Source organism: Crocodylus siamensis, chromosome 3, assembly GCF_052110815.1.
Source record: "Crocodylus siamensis isolate JL-2025a chromosome 3, ASM5211081v1, whole genome shotgun sequence".
NCBI classification, from domain to species: Eukaryota; Metazoa; Chordata; order Crocodylia; family Crocodylidae; genus Crocodylus; species Crocodylus siamensis.
In genome coordinates this window covers 170,596,172-170,617,097 of record NC_143397.1, presented here as the reverse complement: position 1 = coordinate 170,617,097, position 20,926 = coordinate 170,596,172, and the positions used below count along the sequence as shown (strand labels likewise).

The window sequence follows — 20,926 nt, the reverse complement described above, 5'->3', positions numbered from 1 at the left end:
TGATTAAACTATTTTGTTGATGTGGCCATATCATAGTATAGTAAATATATATATCATAGTAAATAATGAAAAATGTAGATGATCCCTCAATTAAACTATGCGATGTAAGTGTACATGAATTATTCATCCAGCTCCATAAACCAAGCAAATATTATGAAAAATATCCGAATAATTTGAATAATAACTAAAATTCATTGAATAAATTATTCAATTATATCATTTAATACTCTTTAGGTATATGTATTAGATACTAGGCTGTAGTTCAAGTGCTAGGTATATTTTCATTTCCAAAGTGCATGCTTTTCATTATATCCCCAATCTAGTGTGCTCCAATGTGTCGCCTGCATGCTCTTTTTCAACTAAGGAGAAATGAAATCAGCCCTGCTTGATGTTTCTTACATTCCAGGATATTATATGCCTAAAGGCTAACTGAGACCAAGCAGATCACCGTTCCTTTACAAATTCAGTTTTTCCCACCTTACCGAATGCGATTAAAAAATTAATACAGATTCCTTAATAATAGAGGCCACATGTATGACAGCATTGTAGATTCTCAACTGGAGTGACCAACCTTCTCTTTAAAAACAAATAAAGACATATTCTTTTTTGATGTTCTACATAATACAAGTTTATGGCAAGCTGTCACTTGCTTTCAGATTTAGCACCTAGAAACTACAATGATGGTTTCCTTAGAAATGCTGAAAATAGATTGGATAGATTGACTGATTGCATATCCCTTTGAATTATCATGAAAGCACCAAAGCAGCTCTGAATTATGCCACTAAAAATCTCAGTTCAAAGTTACATAAGTCTGAGTTGCTATAAATTGCTTCTTGTTGAAAGTTATATAAAACATTTTCAAATCTGTCATGTTCCACCTTTTCTGGATCTTTTTAAAAATATCTAAGAGATGGGTTTATTCAGAGTTCTTTAAGAGGAAAGGAAAAGCAAAATATGGATCAGTTTTGTGCAGTAGGAGTGATGTAATTATGAAGGTTGCATTATATTTCACATTTAATGCAGGAATTCGACACTTGCTTATTTTCATTGACAAGCACAATGGGCCAAATCCTGTTCCAGCTATTAGGTATCTAAGAGGCACTTAGGGGCACATCCAAATGAGTGTGCAGGTGCAAGACTCTTGAGGCATGGCAAAACGCATGCAGTCAAAAGGTTGGAACCAAAATTAGATACCAGGAAATCCGAGCATCTAAAAAAAGGGTTAAAAAGAAAACAGGGTGGTACATGTGGCTGTAGCATGTGCCACTCAAAATCAGAGGCTGGTGAGCCAGTCACACTCTAGCTGCTGGCCAGGCTCCATATGCCTGGATCGCTGCCGCCGCAGCCCCAGGAGGTTCCCAGAACCCCAAGTAAGGCTGATGAGGCCAAACCAAGTGCTGGCCTCAGCCTCCCTCACCCCACCCAGGGCAGTTTGCAGTGCAGCAGAGCATACATACAGAGGTGTTCCCCAGGTACAAGTAGCAGCAGCACAACTACATGCCACTGCTACTTATCCCTAGGGAAATGCACATGCACGCTCATCTGGACACACCCTATGGGCACGTCCACACATGCAGGCATGTACACTTGCAGCAGCTCAAAGAGGAATGGCACAAATTTGAACTAGGGACTTTTGCCTCAGCACACATGCCCGGACATGCATGTTTGTGTGGGGCAAACTGTGGCACTTCAGGCAAATCTGTGCAGGACCCTGCACAGCTCCTCCCAGATCTGCAGGTAGGGGTAACTAGAGCCTGGGGCCAGCACCTGTGCTGGCCCCAGCAGTATAAAAAACCTGCCCTGTGCTGGCCTCAGCAATAGAAAAACCTGCCCTGGTGAGAAGCTCAGGGCTACTTACCCTCAGGAGCTTCTGAGGCCTAACCACTTGGTATCTGGGGACACAGCCCCTTGTGCCAGCTGGACTGCTGAAGCAACCTTAACCTGGAGTGGCCCCTGCCCCCTCTACCCACTGCAGCAATCTGGCTGTGACCTGCTGCCACCTGTGTCACCTGTGCTGCCACCTGTGCTGCCCTCTTGGACCTGTGGCCCCAAGGCTGCTCCCCTGCCAGACCCAGCTGGGGTGCCCCTGCTCGGTAATCTGGGCAGCTATAGCCCAGAAGATGTGTTTCTTGTTGTGGCCCACTTTGAACTGTCAAAGCATGTCCTCTTGGCCCCAAATGGCCTAGAGGTCAGACACCTCATCTGCTCTCCAGCTGGGTCCCCAGTGCTGGCCCTTGACAGCCTCCTCTGCCCAGGTCTCACCACTTATCTCACCAGCAGAGATCCTTGTGTTCCCTGTTTCTTGTGTGCCTGTTTACAAATTGCAAATACTTTGATAAGTAACCCAAATTCTCTCATTAAAATACCCAAAACAGCTTTCTTCCACTATTAAAATGAAATGTCACTATCTATACATAGAGAGATCAGTTGAGCAATGTTTTACTGATATATTTACAAATGTAAAGCAATTTGGGGGGATTGGGGGAGTTTGTTGGTGGGTGTAGGGTTTATGGGGGTGGGGTTGCAACACACAGTCCCTGTAAGTGGGGCCAGGTCCTGGGTGACAGCTTGAGAGGCCCTGATGCTGCCTGAAGCCACATGGCTCCACAGCGTGCCACACCAGCCCCATGAAAAGCAGCATAGGCTCCAAAGTGACTGGGCCCGCACTGCTGAGGGCTCTGGTTGCAGAGGCCCCTAAGCGCCCCACAGCCGCTGCTGGTGTGGGGGGGCTGTGGGTCCTGTGGGGGACCCACACCCCCAACCAGGTTCCCACCCCCACACAACCCCCATGCATCTACAGCCCCCCCACCAATCCCTCCCACCCCAGTCCCTACTTACCGAGGACAGCGCCTGGGTCACAGCCTTATGCTGCTCTTGCTTGCCCTGCATGCAAAAGCAGTGTGCTAGGGCAGCTGGGGGTACCACAGAGATGCTCTGGCTGGATACCAGAGTGTCTCTGGACGTCTGAGACCCAACTTGCTCAGGACACGGTGGGGAACCATGCCCTATGCCGCTTTTTTCTGGAAATCCAAGTATCAAATTTTTTCACATTTTTTCATTGTTAGCGTGCCTCTTGAGGTGTCTCAAACTGGTAAACTGTTTGAGACATCACAAGAGGTACATACACACTCATCTGGACACCCCCAGTGAGTTTAAATACAATCCTATTTCACTGGATGCACATTCATGAAAATACATTAATGCATAAAATAGGAGGGTCCTTCTCCTTATCACCCATTTTTGTGACTTAAAGTCTTAAATCGAAGACATGTTACAAAAGTAGCAGTTTTTCAGGCCGTGGTACCTAAGTTTTATCTCAGCTTAATAACCTGCAAGGTACCTTGCCTTCACAGACACTTTAACTCATGTTAGCTAATTTAGGTTAGTGAACCCAAGTAAAAAATTCACTTGTATTTTGAGGAGCTGAGCTGTTGAACTAATGGAAATGTTTAATTATGAGCAAGATCCTTAACATAAGAGCAGCTCCTTTGCTGCAGAACAAGATCTATCTAAAGAAAACCCTGTATTGTTTAAAATGCTTTAAGAAACACAGAGAAATGAATACAAAAACCCCACTGAGTTGTACAGCAATTAAGATTTGTCTAAACATAATGTAAGGCACAACTTTAAAATAAATGAAAAATGAGGTTTCCAACAGCACATAATAGTTCAACTCTACAACCCCCATATTTCAAACTACTTTTACTGCCACCTTAATCCTGCTCCAGAAGGGATACCAGCCTTCCAGCATTACTTTCCTCAAATCTCAGTGTAGATTCAGATCTATGCAGAAGAAAAGATGTAAGGAAATAAGAGACAGGAAGGAAAGAGAGAGAGACTGTTCTAATATGTTGCAGCGGAAATTCAGTAAATTAGGAATAGAGGGTGCTAGAAAAGAAACATCTTAATAGGGAAAGAGGTTAAGGTTGGAGTATATTTTTTGTGGTATGCCTCACAAAACTGAAGCCACCTTCTGCTGACAATACTGTTAACCACTGTAATCAACAAAGAGGCACCAGTTTACATCCAATGAGCTCACAATCTGTCTCTTCTTCCCTGTCCCTGAAACACTTACTTATGTTTGAAAAGGAAACATCCCATCTTCCCCTCTTACTATTACTGTAGAGATTTAACTCTTACTATTTTAGATCCTCTACTGAGATGAACTGAAGGTGGATTCAGCTTATAAAATATGTTAGTTTAGGTCAGCTGGGGATACAAGACTAGATTGCAAAACTATTACTTGATGATGGTAGGGAAAAGTAGAACAGCCTAAGAGAGAATTCATAATTTTCATGACAGCATAAAGGGCATTCTTTTCCATCACCAGAGAAAGCTTCCCTTACTTTAAGAGTATACTGAATGCTTTACTTGGATAACAATAGTGTCATGGCTAACAGGGATTCAACATGATGAAAGTGTATATCTTCCACGCCACTACTCAGCACTTCCTGATTACTTACTACTTCAGTTTTAAGAAACAAATCATTAAACACAATGACCCCCTACAGCAAGCAGACCACTTATAAGACATCTCCCATTTATCTCAAAAAGCTCTTTTCTACTTAGAAGAAATAAACCTTTTTTTACTTAGCAACCAGAACCAGCTAGTATGATTAACAGCTCTTCAAACTGAGAATCTATGAAGTTTTGGGTTTGGAGGGGTTTTTTGTTTGTTTGTTTGTTTAAGGAAGGGAAAGAATAAGATATTAAGTAGAAATAAAGCTCTCCAAGGGATCTTCTGAGGTTAAATTACCTTTCATGCCATTTGTACAGAAGCCTTTCTTTCAAACAGCTTGAACAGATGATTGGGGCACCATTGTCCATTCACTTGTGTCCACAAACATAAATGATGGCTCTTTGAAATCCTGAACAATAACGATCCTTGTGGTCTCCTAGGAATGGTGCCTGCTAAAGAAATAAAAGGAAAAAAATATAAATACACAGAATCAATTGAAACAAAAAGAGATTAGATAACTACAACTTAATTTGAAACTACAAAAGGATGTCATTAAGACATATATGATTCCAAAATCTGGAAGAGTATTTCATTAAAAGTATTAAAGAATGTCAAACTAAATAGCAAAGCAGCAGCCATTGATGTATGTGAATGACATCTAATAATGTGACATGAGAAAGGGTACTGTGATACCTGAAAGCTTGTCTAAATCTATCCCAAGGTAGAGTTATCTACCTATCAATCAAATAAATCTATCCCAATCATGTAGCTGGCCCAATAAAAGACATTACACACAAACTCTTGCCTGTCACATTTAACAATGCACTGCCATTCTTTGCTGAATCAAGAAACTCTTGATCCACATCTAGATATTTATACTATACTTATCCATGTGGATAATTAAAGCATATCATATCTGAACATTTCAGCAACAAGGCCTTTTTTATTAGATGTTTACAGAACTAGGTAATTAATGATAAAATAAACAAAGGTAAGATTTTGAAAAAAAAAGCATTTGATACGAACAGGGAAACTTATGAAAAAACTTGAAGGATTAGGATTTTTTTTTTCCACTAAAAATATGATATATATACAACATAATACTAACAATACTGCCTGCTGTGTCCCGAAAACATCTGTACATATAGACACACACATACACACAGATGTATAAATGTGCGTGTATATATATCTATATAAAGCCATGTGTGTATACATGTATATATTTGGGACAAGCCAGGCAATATTTTTAGTTGTGTGATTTGGGCATTGGATAATATCCTTTAAAAAAATAATTGAAGGGCTAAATTCCATCCTTGCATAAATGGACTGGTTTCCACTGAAATTCATGAGACTGTGAAACCAAGGAAATGTGTTACGTAAGCAAAAACTAAGACCATAGCACGTATTCACAGCTACAGTATATGTGCATTGTTCTTTGAAGTTTCTCTGCTCTCCCTATTTGCTTTTGTTAAATCATTTGTTGAATAGCCTCTAGTCTAGATTCTTCAGCCTACTGGTATAAGCAAGTCATGAGCCAACAATTTATTTACAATCAAGTTATTACAAAGATCCTTAGGGTAAGCTTTCTGTGTGAATACTATGTGGTTACCACAAAACTAAGGCTTTTTTTTTTTACTTTTTCATATGGATGTATGTTCTATTTCTGGTATTATTTTGAAGATCAGTGTCTCTGTTGTGCTACATCTAAAGAGAGAAAAAAAGTCAAGAAGTGGAAAACAACCATAGCTATAGATACAGCTTCAAATAGATATTTTTGCTATTGTGCTTTATGTTAAATACAGCTTGAATCTGTAGTCATGTTTTTACAAAAAAACCCACAACACCACATTTTCTGCCGTTATAGATTTAAAAGGCAAAATCTGTACAATCCAGCAATGAATATCTACTGGTCTGAATCTAGGCAGCCTGTTTGATCATAATTCTACTGCAGCAGTCATGAATACCACGTGCCCCTGGTGGCTGGGTGGGTATGGTGACCGCCCGCAGGCGGCGGTGGCAGTGTCGGCAGCGGGAGCATGGTGGTGAGTGGGGAGCTCCCACAGGCAGCTGCAGTGGCATCAGCAGCGGGGGGAGGGTAGTGAGTGCCAACCAGCTATCGGCAACCACCTACAGACACCACCAGCAGCAGCAGCGGCGAGAGGCAGGTGGCGAGCTGTGACTGCCCACAGGTGGCGCTGGCAGTGTCAACAGCACTTTTTGCAGGGGGTGCACCGCCAGTCTCATGCACATGCACCCCCTACGCATCGCCAATGGCAGCAGTCCTCAAACTTAGAAACTTCTGAATGTGGTGCTGTTTCCCCCAACTTATGCATTTCTATAATGTCATATTTTGGGAAATAATCATGCCTGCATCCTGTTTATACATCCTGTTAATACTGAGTCAATTTATGAACATCAAATAATGTCTGTTGCATCTTCAACATCTCATTAAACTCTGCTATCTTATTTACATGGAAATCAGGTGGAAACTGTGGTGAGTATCCTGTCTGCTATTAGAGGTGAAAGCTGGTGTTATAGGAAGGATACGCAATGACTACTATACTCAAAACTCTCCCTATGCCTAAAGAAGGGTGTTTGTTCCAAAAAGCTTGCAAAGAACAATTCTTCCAACTATTTAGTTGGTCTAATAAAAGATATCACATCTACCCAAAGAACCTTGTCTGCCTATTTCCTTAGACCAAACATGACTACAAACAAAACTTTATATATAGGACAACACGTGAACACTTCTCTTTTTCCTCTGCTTGTCGTTCCTGAACAAATTAAATCCATCTACAGCAGTACTCCAGTCATGTGAACTATCACACCATATCTGTGTTTTCCCAACTACATCTTAATCCCCTGGCTGTACTAGGACCTCCAATTCTTCCTCCTCATTCCCCATGCTTTGTAGCTAAACCCCCATTTTTTCTTTTTTAATATAAAAACACATTCCCCTGCTGTTCCCCAACCATTTCTGACTCTTTCTCTGCCCTCTCTATCCCTTATAAGTAGTTATTATAAGCCATAGTTAAGTTAAAACATAGGACAAGTTTTGTATGCCACTACTGTAACAAGCCCCTTTTATATTGTCCATATATCACTGTAAATCGTTTTATTTTTTATTGATTTTTACTGTTTTATATTGTATTCCTATTATGTTTGTATTGATGTTTACTGTCTTATATTGATATTGTATGTTTTAGGCCTGTTTCTGTAAAGTTAGCCAAAGTAATATCAAGTCTCCATCTTGTAATGTCAAGTCTCCATTTTGTGTCCCTTGCCTGGGCATACCCTATTATAACTGCGTTGCAACTATAATTCATACCTACCCGTCCTATGTAAATTGGTTCCTGGATGAATGAGAGTGCTTGAGACATAATGGTAGCAGGCCTAAAAATAGCTCCTGCTGAATGACTGGGCCATCAATTTAATGGCCAGACCAGGCCCCTGCATTGAAAGCACATACCTACTCCCAGGACCAGAGACAAAACCCAATATTTGAAAGATAAAGACTCCAAGAAACCAGCAACATGGAAACAAAGAACAGAATAGAAACCAGCAACTCCACCATTGTATCCCACTGGACAGTGAGGACACCTGGAACAGCATGACTTCATCCAAACAGAACTGGTCCTTGCCTGGGCATGTCCTTCTCGTTGGAGTCACAGGTAGCCCACCTCTATAAATGGAGTGGTACAGTGTGACCTCCTTGGGGCATCCTCTCATCCAGCACCTGGCCTACTGAGACAGAAGGACAAGCTGGCAAACCCCTTCTGGAGAAGACACCGCCTTGAAGGAAGCTGACCATCAACATGCGCGCTAAGGTGACCAGTACCACCCATAACTCAAAGTTTGCATTTATGATTTTATTGGTAACTTCACATCCCGTCCAATAAACTAGAATTTATTATGATCCCATGAGTTGGTACTTTGTAGCCAACAGCTTCTCACCCTAATATATAAACTTTCAGGTAATAACCAACTGTTCTAATTCTTCCCTGAGAACACTGATAAAAGATACTGATATTACTGCCTGTAACTGGGTTCTTATCCAGATGCCCTAGTTTTTTACTAATTACTATTTGCTAGTTTCTGTGATATATATCCATACAGGTAACTTCTGTCTCCCTTAGCATGTTATGTCATCAAAAGGGGGAAAGAAGTGTGTAAGTTAGATTTGGGTCAGTATGCAGAAACTGAAAACATTTATAACTGTGGCCAGAGATGTTATGAACCCTCCTTGGACTAGCACAAAGTCCAAGAACCCTGAAGGAAAACCTTTTGGGGCTCTCCTCTTTCTAAAGCAGAGAAGGAATATAGAAATTCTTTATTAGCTGGATATTTCTACCCCTCCCCCCCCACACACACATGCTCTGATGTGGACTGCATAATATCCTTCCTCCTCTGGTAAAAGTCTTTTTATTAATTATCCACTGATATTTACATTATGATTCTTTTAATATCTTCTTATCTGAAATGCACACAAAAAAAGGAGGAAACGGCAATCTGTGCATTAAAATGAGTTCTAAATGCAATAATTATCCCTCCATTACTTAGAATTGCTGGATGATGTGGCTCAAAATTTATCCCAGTCTCTCTTTGTTTTTTCCATTCCTTCAGTAATTAAACATTATATTTTAAATCTGACTAGAATCTCATAATACTGTGTTATATAGTTGTTATAAAATATGCCAAATCAGCCATCACGGCAAAAGAAGAAATAAGTTAATCAATAAAATATGAAAGAGAATTTATCCACCATAATCAGCTGCTGTTAGTATGAAACATGGGACAATGCATTGGAGAGAGAGGAGTGAATGAATTTCTTGGTGTCATTTAATTCTTTCAGAAAATACTTATTACAAATGAATTATCCAGTTTTCCCTGTGACCTCCATTAATACAATGTTTTGCAGTATCTGCTGTTTTAAAAACTTAAACAGTTTGTGAATGATGTTTTCATTGTGACTTTTTCTAAGCTACTGGGTATCTGCTTTGCTGTGTGAACCCAATTTATGGATTCTCTAAACATACATACGCACACATCACTTCATAGATTTCATAGACATTAGGGCTGGAAGGGACCTCGGGAGATCATCGAGTCCAGCTCCCTGCTCCAGGGGTAAGAAGTCAGCTGGGGTCAAAGGAACCCTGCAAGATAAACATCCAAATGCCTCTTAAAGGAGGCCAGAGTAGGTGCTTGCACCACTTCTGGCAGCAGTCTGTTCCAGGCCATGGGGGCTCGGACAGTAAAGAAGTTCTTCCTTATGTCCAGCCTGAAATGGTCTTGGAGGAGTTTATGACCATTTGACCTTGTCATTCCATGGGGCGCTCTGGTAAACAGACATTCCTCTAGATCCTGATGTACACCCCTTATATACTTATAGGCAGCCACCATGTCCCCCATGAGCCTGTGCTTTTCCAGGCTGAAAAATCCCATAGCTCTCAGCCTCTCATCATAAGGCCTGTCCTCCTGCCCTCTGATCATGCGCATGGCTCTCCTCTGCACTCTCTCAAGCTTCTCCAAATCCTTTTTAAATTGTGGAGCCCAGAATTGGATGCAGTATTCCAGCTGTGGCCTCATCAAGGCTGAGTACAGCAGGAGGATGACATCCTGGGATTTGCCAGATAAGCATTTATGGATGCAAGCCAGAGTTTTGCTCACTTCACTGGCTGCAACATCACATTGGTGGCATATTCATCTTACGGTCAATCATGACCCCCAAGTCCCTTTCAGCCGTGGTGCTAGAAAGTGTAGCACTGCCAAGCCTATAAGCATGCTGCAGGTTTTTCTAACCAAGGTGGAGTACCTTACATTTTTTGGTGTTGAATGCCATCAGGTTTTCACCTGCTCATTTTCTGAGCCTGTCCAGGTCGGCCTGGATCACCATCCTGTCCTTGGGTGTGGACGCTTTACCCCAAAGTTTTGTGTCATCAGCAAACTTGGCCAGTTCGCTTCTGACACCAATGTCCACATCATTAATGAAGATGTTGGAAAGAATAGGCCCAAGGATGGACCCTTGGAGGACCCCACTGGTCACGGTGCACCATGATGATTTACTTCCAACAGCTACCACTCTCTGGGTCCAACCTTGGAGCCAATTCCCCAGCCAGTGGACTGTGATGTAGCCGAGGCTGCAGTTGGCCAGTTTTTCTATGAGATAATCATGGGATACCACATCAAAAGCTTTTTTAAAATCAAGATATATAGGACAACAAGCATCAATCTCAAATTGCAACAAGGGAATTTAGGTTGGCTATTATGAAGAATTTTCTCCTTATGAGGGTAATGAAGCACTGGAACAGAATACCTAGAGTATAGGCCAACAATATTTTTCACCCCAGGCTGGTGCTTTTGACCTGGCCCCCTGCTATTGGCACCCCCTGGCTCCTGCAAGACCTCAAGTTGCCTACTCTTATACTTGCTGCAGACACCCAACCAACCTCCAGTGATGGCAAGCATGGGCAAAGGGATCAACAAGGAGGGCTCATGAGTAGCGTGCTGAAGAGGGGATGAGTGGATCCGTGCATTTGCATGCTCCCAATCCTCCAGGATATATCAGAGCTTTCTGGGCCAGATCTGGCCCAGGAGCCACAGGTTGCCAACTCTAGAAAATCTGTGAAATCTAAATCCTCAGAAGTTTCTACAAGCAGGTCAGGCAAATGTTTGGATGAAATACCTTAGACAGGGATCCTGCCTTGAATAAAGGCTTAGACTAGATGGTCTCCTGAGCTGAAACTCCAGTCCTAGTTTTCTATGAATATATCTGCAATATCACAACAGCAATTACAGTTGAGAGTTTCAGCTTCAGTTTTAGCTTTTATTAAAGTTTCCATGGTTCTCAACCAATCTATCATAATGACCATTTTTTACATTTATTTTAGTATTTGTATTGTATTACTGCACACATTCTTGTACCACACTAAACCACAGGCACTCATTTACATTCCATACAGCCAAAGACTCCACTATGGTTATGGCTACAGTGATGAGAACTTTTTCGGCACACAGTTGTAATCAAGGTCCCAGACCTTCAACAAACTCTTTGCAAATAGACTCTGGCACCTGCATAAAACCCCACTAATATCATTACTGTACTAGGGACAAGAAAGTATAAACTTCAGTCATAAGTCCCTGCATCTAAACATAATTAAGGAAAAGTAACAATGAGGAAAGACACAACAAACAAATCCTATCTACCTGAAAACTTGATAAAGCAAACCACAAAATTAAGGTAAAGACCATTTCCCTTTCTAGTGAAATGCAGACACCTGTATTAGCATATATAGTGCACATCAGCTTCCCAAGCTACAGTTCAAATTAGATTAGAGAGAGAGCATGTGAGAAAGAGAGAAATGCAAGTAGATAGAACTGACACTGAACCAGGAAGCTAATATACTGTATATGGGCCCTATCATTTGAATTGTTTTGAAATGACCATAAATGAATGTGAACTTACCTTATGTCTTATCTATATAAAAGGGTATTGCTAGGTATTATTACCATTGCAACATGTTAAATGGTCTTAAGATTGGAGCGTCCACATATTAAGGTAAGAAAAGAAAAGGTAAGAAAAGGCCCTCTGAGGCCTCATCTAGAAAAGTGGAGATGTGTGGATTGCGGTGCCACAGACCTACCTGCAGCACCCCGTGCTGCTGCCTTGTAGAACATGAGACTGGGAGATCCCATGGTCAAAAAAAACCCATGCCAAAACAAAGGGGCGGTGCACATGGCAGCAGAACACACCACCCAAAACCAAAGCCTGGTCAGCCAGAGCCACACTCTGGCTGCCAGCCAGGCTCCCTGATGCAGGAGTGCTGCAGCTGCAGCTCCCTGAGGCACCCAGAACCCCAGCTAAGGCTGTTGGGGCCAGCACAGTTGCTGGCCTAAGCCTCACCTAGCCTACCCAGGGTAACTAGCCGTGCACTAGAGTGCACATGGCACAGGTGCTCCCCAGGGACAACAGTGGAACAAGGTGTGGAAACAAAGATTTCCACTTGTCTGGACATGGCCTGAGAGCCTCAAAGTTGCATCTTTTCAGGCAAGGGTTATCTCTAGCTGGTGTTAGGCAGCTCATGTTGCAGTAACATCAGTCTGCTCCATGTGACCAATACCAGCAATCTGCAGTCTTCCCAGTATCCCAGTATGCACTGCCCCCAGCGTGCCCCCCCCAGACAATCTATCATCCAGAACTCTACTGCCCCAGACTGACAAAGACCAGAGGAAAGCCAGGCAATGGCAAGTGAGTAGGGAGCCAGAGGAGGGGGTGGTGAGCAGGGAGTTGCCAGGGAGCCACAAGTGAGCAAGAACTGCTGGAGAGCCATAAAGCAAATTTGGCAGCTCCTAGCCATGCCCCCGTTTGCCTACACTCTTGCAGCAAGTCAGAGCTGTAACCCTAAGTGTGACAGCTCGTAGCATGTGCTAAATTTAATACCACCTACCAGGGAAATGAGAGTTAACATGTGCAAACTGTAGTGTGTTACACCCAATTCCAGCAGTATAACGTCCTTAATACCTAGCTCAGATATAGTTTGGTATCATGATGGGATGTGGACAGCTGGGTCTGGGACCACTCAGGGATCAAGGTGGGCAATCTGGGGACAGGCAGGGTCAGGGAGCTGAGAGGTCAATCAGAGAGGGAAGTTTGGGTCAAGTCAGAGGATCGGGGATGGGTCATAGATCAGGTATAAGCCCTGTTGCTCAGACACTTCCTGTTCTGTCTTAAAGCTTTAAGGGGATGAAGGGGAGAGTCAGTTGACTCCAGCTGGCCTCTCCAGTGACAATGAGTGGGAAGAGAGTTAAAGCCCTGCTGGAGGCTTCAAGTTACCCTTGACCAGTCCAGGTGATCAGCTGAAGGGCAGAAAGCTGAGACAAATGGTTGCACTGGCCAGCCTGAGGCTCCTGGTTTGAGGCTGTGACCCGACATTCAGTAGCAATTAGGAGGAAAGATCACCATCTGCTAAAATCACCAATATAACTGCCTAGGGGCATCCAGGTTTTCCTTTGAGTTTTCCTAGCTAGTGACTAGGCTGGACTCGGCTTAATTTATAAGATTTAGTAAAACAACAGCCTGAAGTGATAGTACTGCAAAAAACACATAGCAAATTAAACTGCCTGTTTTACAGCTTCAGTAGTGGTACTGAGGGGGATGTCATTTGAAGAAAATACCAAACCATGCAAACATTTCATTAGCATTTGCAGAGTGAAATTTTCCTAGGTGCAATTTGAGGAGTACCTAAAATACGCAATTCAATCTACTACCTACAATTCTCAACCACTTCAAAGTCTAATTCCAGTTTCCCTCTACACTAAATCCTACAGTTGAATCCACTTTCAGGCCGAGTGCCCTGATTAACAGCTCTATAATGTCCACATTCTCAGTTGGATAAAACATTTCTTGTTTAAAACTAATCCCTTCTCCTCTGGACGCTGGCAATTTGAGCATCAAGGGAATGAATCGCTGCTGTCTGGTGCTGCCACTCATATCATGGGCATGTGTGGTTGTTCTGAGCCATGATTTCTTATCCTCCTCAGTGATCACCGTGAAGCACAATAGTAGACGGGTTACTGTGACACATGCAGCTCACCAGTTGCCCAATATGCCTATTAAAAGACCAGTGCAACTTCATAACCATCAGCTGAATTTCTAATGATTCTATCAGTACTTACTTAACTAGCTTAAGCTCTGGCAGCCCCACTGTCAGTGCAAAGCCACTGTGCCTTGGTAAGACTAGAGAGACCCAGGGAAGCTGTTTCCTCTGCATTCTCTGGTCTCGCTGAAACTGCTGTGGTGGTGGCTCTGCTCTCAGCGCACAGCTGCAGCTCAACTAAACCAGAGAGCCTCAGGGAAGCACACTTCCTCGGGGCTCTCTGGTGTCACCAAAACTGAGCCTCCCAACAGTAATACCATGTGGCCAGGGGAAGGAAGCAGGCTTCCCCAGTTCTATGGACTCTCTGCAACTAAGCTGCTCAGAACACTTGGTCTCAATGGGGTGGGGGGGACAACCACCAGAATGTGAGGATGGGAATGAATAGTGTTGCTAGGAGCTGTGCATCCTGGGATGCTGAAGGAATGAGAAAGTGAAGTGTTTTACCTCCCCTGACTATTCAGACAATACCCTGGAATGGCATGGGTAAAATATTTCCAAAATTAACCTCCTTTAGAGTGGCTTATCATTAAAACATGTAGAGGGTACTTATGCCAGTTTAATACCCTTTAACAAGTGAACAGTTTCATTTTAAGTGTCTTTATGATGGTTAAAGTAACCGGTGACAAAGCCCTAAGTTTAATGTTTGTGTGAACAACAACAAAGACAGGGTGCTACAACATTTGTTATAACCTGTGAATTAGAACTGAAGGAAAGCTTTGCTCTATCTAAAATGCACGGGTACATATAAGGCATTGCCAGAAAACAAAGGTCTTAATGGAAAATAAAATTGAGCAAAATGTTCCAAAATTTAAAATAGTTTATCGTGCCACACCAAAATGGAAAAAAAAAAGAATCTTTTGAAATTAAAAAAGAATGGGGACACCCTTCCTCCATCCTCAAAGTAGCCAGTAGTGTGGTAGTTACAGCACTCTCTGGAAATACAGAGAAACGGCATGGCTTATAAAAGCTTATGCCTCTCTGAACAATTCAGTCTCTAAGGTACCGCCCTGCCCTGCCTTCTGCCTGACTTCAGACTAACACACCTAACTACCTTGGATCCAAATCCAGTTTCAAAGCAGGAACCTGAACATGCATCAGGCGAGTAGTCTAACACCAGACTGTTGTCTATTCTAGCTGCCTCTTGGTTTTGAAAGATTTCTGTTTCATTTCAATGACACAGTAAAATAGTACCAGGTAGTCATGGCTCTACAACCCTGTCTCTAACCATTAATCAGCATTCCCATCCTTATTATTGTATTACATCCTTTAAAAACATTTAAAACAGCAGGCTGAAAAAGATTGTGAAAAACCAAAATCATTTCAAGTGGACGACTACTGCTAAGACATGCAGGTCTTGTGCCTCCAGAGGGAAATTATTCATGGGATACAAAACAGTTTATTTTTTGGGCAGTACACAATGGCAGGGACAGAAGATTGCTTCTTTTAGTGAGGATACTATTGACAGAACAGGAGGTAGTAAAGGGTGAGCAAAATACAACCCACGGGCCATATCTAGCCCACCAACTGACTGGATTCAGCCCATGGGTGGGCAGCAGTGCTGGCAGCGGTGTGGTGCTGCGTGGTCAGGGCTGCTTCAAGCATGCTGGGCGCTCTCCCTCTCTGGGCCAGGGCTGCACCAGCATGGTAGAAGCAGGAACCTGCCCACAGTTGCTGTACGCCCTGCACCTTCACCCCGCCCCCACCTCAAGTCCAGACCCACCCATTATCCAAACGTGGCTGGCAGCTTCATGGCTAGAGTTCTGTGTGCAGGGTGGGAGGAGGGAGGTATGCTACATCCACAGGAGGGCTCAGCTTCCACATTGGTTGCAGCTTGCAGCTGTAGCATTGCCCTTCCCTGCCCTTGCCCCAATCCAGAAGATGCTGGCCATGTTTGGGCAGCGGACGGAGCCAGCAGCTGCCAGGTCCAAACTCAGGTGTGGTCTGGGGTATGCTAAAGCCGCAGGTGGGTGGACTTCAGATGCTGGGAGGGGAGAGATGTGCTAATGCTGCAGGTGGGTTCAGGCTTCCACACTGGTTGTAGCCCTAGGAGGGAAGGAGGGAAGGAGGAAGGGAGAGAGGGAGAGAGAGGTGTGGCCCCTGACAGGTCACCAAAACTCATTAAGTGGCCTGCCAACTCAAAAAACTGCCCACCCCTGAAGTAGTAGTAAAACACAGGTCACACTTTTTCTGAGAGGTCAGAGATGAGATACAGAGCATAGCTATTGGGATATCGAACCTTTCCCATTTCTGGGGGGAACACTAATAATGGCACATGGAGCTCATCACCAAGAGGACAGTAGCTGAGGACCTATTAATGATGGGATGAAAAGCATTCTCCCACTCTCTGGGGTCCCATGGGAAATATTTGTGATAGGACATTGGGTATTTCCTCAGTCAGGGAGAAATTACTGAAGAGATGTAGAATACTTTGTATCCAGGGATAACACTATTGATGGCTCAAGAGACAGTGTTTGATAAGGTATTATGTAAATTCTATGTTTCAGAGCTTCTGCCTATCACCTGCATAAGACAGAAAGCATTTTTATTTTCTCCCTGAACATGCTTCCTGGTTTATGGGAGTGTCTTTTTGCCTTCCTCTGTGGCATAAGTTATTGAATTATTATGGGAGACTTGCTCAAGAGTAATGGTGATTTTGGGGTACTCAGAAAACTCTTAGTTTGTGGCTGGTATACCTTGTTCATGCTCAGGGCTAATGGATTGTCAAATTTGAGAACAGCAAGGAATCTTCTCTAGGTCAGATTGGCAAGAACCATTATGTTCGTATATTTTTACCTAACAAACTTCCTGACATTGTGGAGCTAGCACTTTTTTCTCTGTTCCTGTGAGACACTGTATGTTTGAGGGTCTGGATATTATTGTTGTTCTTGTAGAGCTTTTTATTTACTTGTTTCTGCATCCAGGTACCCAAGTTTTGTAATAAGGATGCTTTGTGGCTGTGATATATAGAAGGGGCCAATGTGGGTGTTCTCATGGGCCTTTTTGGACTAAATATTACAGGGGCAGAAAATTATTTGGGCCTGTGGGCCACACAGGCAATTTTGGGGAGCTGTCTCAGGCCAGTCAGCACCCTCGTCTCCCCCCCCAGAACAGCCTGCAGCCCATGCACCCTGCATCTCCTCCCTGCTACCACCACCAGCACCCAGCACCAGCTGAGTTAACAGCCTGAGCCCCAACCCCAGCCCGCACCCACTCCAGACTCACCCTGGCCAGAGTGGTCCAGCTCTAAACTAGCTGGTACCCACATGCACAGCCCTGACCCTGGCCAGCCCTGCGCTTCCTCTGGACTGGCCAGCACACAACAAGCTGTGGTGGCAACCAGGCAGAAGCTGCTGCTGGGCATGGGTAAAAAAATAGCCACTGCTACTGGGCCCTTCTTGCTGCAGCTGCCTGGAGTCCGTGCTTTGCAGCTCCTCTCCACTGCCACTGCTGCTGCCTGGAGGTGGTGGCAGAGAGGTGCTGCAGGGCAGCCTGGGTGCAGGCTTCAGGTGGCTACAGCAAGAAGGACCCAGCAGCAGTGAGGGAAGAAGTGGCCATTTTTCCCCCGCACCTAGTAGTAGCTTCTGCCTGGTCACCACCATTGCCACTGCTCATCATGAGCAGAAGGGTCTGGACCAGGCCCAGGGCTGTGAGTGTGGGTCCTGGCTGATCTGGAGCTGGTCCACTCCAGTTGAGGTGGGTCTGGAGGAAGCAGGTACCCACCAGTCTCCACAGAGCCAGGGCCAGCTGTGGGGCCAGCCTAGAAATGGAGTCCAGTCATGGAGCTTCCCCAACCTCGCTGCATGCCAGGGCACAGCAGGATGCACCATGGGCCAGGCAGCGCCCTCGGCAGGCCAGATCCATATTTTGGCTACTCTTGGTCTACTACATGCTTTCCTGCCATCATAATTGTCAGCTGTAGCCTTGAACCTGGGGCCTCAGCCTACCTGGCAGAGCCACTCATCTGGCCTGCCACAGAGCACTGGGGCAGACAGATGGCCAGAACCCTCCAATTGAGCCTAGCCAGATGCCCACTCCCTGCCAGCCAGGGTCAGCTGACCCTTCATCCCTTCCAAATCAAACCCTGATGTGGAAGAGGAAGTTTCTGGGCAATGACTTTCTATCTTGCATCCAGGCTGTTGCAGTCTTGGCTTGTGCTGCTACTGGCTTCCTGACAGACCCTCCAGACACCCGACCTGGCTTGCTCATGTGCCCTGAGTTTTGCCTGACCCAATTCTGGTAGCCTTTTGACCCCATGTTCTACCTGATTGTCTCAGAGCTCTCAGGTGCCCTGCAACTGAGAGCAGAAATGGCTCGGGAGAGACCCCTGGCATGAAGGGGGAACCTCAGCTGCTAGTCACCAGGACTGCGCAGGTGCTGGTTGCCAGGGCAACCAGGGAAACAGAGACAGGAAGGGGCGGTGCTTAGCCCTTCTTAAGCCCAGGCAGAAGGCCAGGAGGGCAGTTTCCCTCCAGCGGCTGAGGTAGGAGGAACTTGGCCAGCACAAAGGGGAGAACTCTAATGGTGGGAACATCCCCTGGTTCCTGCTGGGAGGTGGTGCGCTCACTGTCTCTGGTAGGGATGGATTCTTACTTTTTGACCAGGATGGTCCAGGTTTTACATTGTAGCCCGGGGGCTTTGTATTCTTGTGTTTGCTGGTTTTACCAGAGGACCGGGAGAGGCTGTTAGGGGTTGGAGGAGGCCTCATAGGGACTCCACAGTAGCGTGGGGGTTCCCAGCATCAGAAAGGGCGCAGCATTGTTTGGGGTGTGTTGGCCCCAGCCCTGACTGAAGGGGGCAGTGAGGAGCCCGGAGTTGGCACGGGCGAGAAGTCCCAAAACAGGCAGTGCGGGACAGGCTAGAGGGCACCAGTAGGGGCGTGGGCTGTGAGACAAGCTAGAGGGAGCCGGTGAGGGTGCAGGCTGAGGGATAAGCCAGACAGCATCCGCACGGCGCAGAGTAGGATAGACCTGAACAATACCAGATAAATCTGCGAGGCTTGGGCTGCGGTATAAGGGGAGGAAAGGAACCGCAGATAGTGCCTCAAGCACCGAGACAGAAAACAGGCAGCCTCCCGTTCTTGATTAAGATCTTTCAATCAATCAAATAACAACAAGGTATGGCAGGCAAGAAGGCAGGCGGTTGGCCCTTGATCGGTGTTGCGGGACCACAAATAGACAGCCCCGGGGAGGGACAACTGTCACACTGATCCTCTTGAAATCTGACTCAGCTCTCCACATGGATCTTCTGGCTTCCCTACACTGACTCATCATGCTTACCTCACACCTTGACTGATTCTCCTGACCCTGAAGTAACCCACAGACCTGACCGCCTAGGTCCTGACATGACAGTAATGGAACTAGAACTCAATAACCTGACCTGACCCTCCCAGGTCTATGTTCACAGAAACATTAAATTTCAAACTAACACTTATTCACAAAGATCAAGTTAAACACTAAGGGGGAGGATGAAATGAACAGGTTAGTTATCATAAGAAAGATCAAAAGCCTTAATCTTCTAGCTTTGACTAGGTTGTGTCAAAACCATCATGTTTTAATTTATCTTTTAAACAGTAGAGATAAAGTGCAGAAGTGTGGGCCGAGAAATCTTTCTTAAGGAATAATGAAGTACTTTTACCTGTGATCATAATAGTTCACAGGTACATAAATACATATTTACAATTTGTTTGTTATATATAGTCTATGGTATAAATTGTTATTAAAAAACTTATTCAAAATAGATGACTACATGTAGTAGGTGGTAGCACATGTCAGTGTACAGGGCAGTTTCAAGAAGCCAAGAAATCTGTTTGTCTATCCCTGATTTTGCTACTGATTTTTGTGACCTTGGGCAAGGCACTATATTATTCTATACCTTGGTTTTTCCTCCTGTGAAATGGGGAAGAGGATACCTTCATGAGCATTCGTTATTTCACAGTGTGCACTACCAAATAGAAGGTCCAAACTGGGGCTAGGGCAGGGAGGGGGGGGAGGAGAAGAGGTAAATACTAATATGTTCAGATAATTTTAAAGTAATACGTAATATTTATTGTTAGTGCTTACAGAAACAAAACCGCTAAAGTCATTTTGGTACACTTGTTATTGACCTTTTCAAAGATTCCAATGTAAAAAGAAAATGTAAGTTCCAGAAAACTGATTTCAAAATTATTATTCTGTTTATCTACCTGGTCTTTTTGTAGTGCCAATAATAAATACAGCATTTAGAGATGCACCGATAAATTGGTCCATAACATATCAGCACTGATAAAAGGAAAATTGACATTATTGGCAATAGGCTTTCTTTGGCTAATGTAACCAATGATGTGACCAATAAATACCATGTGCATGTGCTCAGCCACAATGTGTATGTTACCAGAAGTGCAGTCCAGCAGCTTGGAAACCAGCATCTAACTGGTAAGTCTATGGGGGGGGGGGGCAGTGGCATGGGGGTACAGATCGAGGCCTCCACAGTAAGGGAGGGAGTGGGCTGGGGCTGACCAGGCAGGACAGGGTCGAGCATGGGACAGAGCCATGAGCAGCTTATCCAGCAGGCTTGAGGGGGGGCTCCCACAGCATACATCCCCATAGTGGCATGGGGGGCATATGCCCCCCAGATCTGTGTATGGGATAAGGGTGGGCTGCTCTGCAGGCTGGGGCCAGGGGTGGTGCCAGGCTCTTCCGGGGGGGGAGGGGGGGTTCGGCTGGGACTCTGCTCGGGCCAGGCTGGGCAGGGTGGGGCAGGAACCTGCAGTGCTAGGAGGGGGGGCTGCAGGGGGCCTACACAACTACCCCAAAGTTCATCATAGCCCCCCCAT

General features: G+C 44.6%; 1 protein-coding gene across 5 annotated transcripts in view; it reads right to left on the bottom strand.

Moving 5' to 3' along the window:
- The window catches only part of DLGAP1 (DLG associated protein 1), a 698,746-nt gene that overhangs the window by 551,255 nt on the left and 126,565 nt on the right, over window positions 1-20,926 (bottom strand). For 4 of the 5 annotated variants that reach the window (XM_090039737.1, XM_090039733.1, XM_090039734.1 and 1 more), the window contains one exon: window positions 4,757-4,911. The gene's annotated coding sequence lies outside the window, so the exon portion shown is untranslated. The remainder of the gene's footprint in view (window positions 1-4,756; window positions 4,912-20,926) is intronic. The other variant, XM_090039735.1, reaches the window with a different exon arrangement.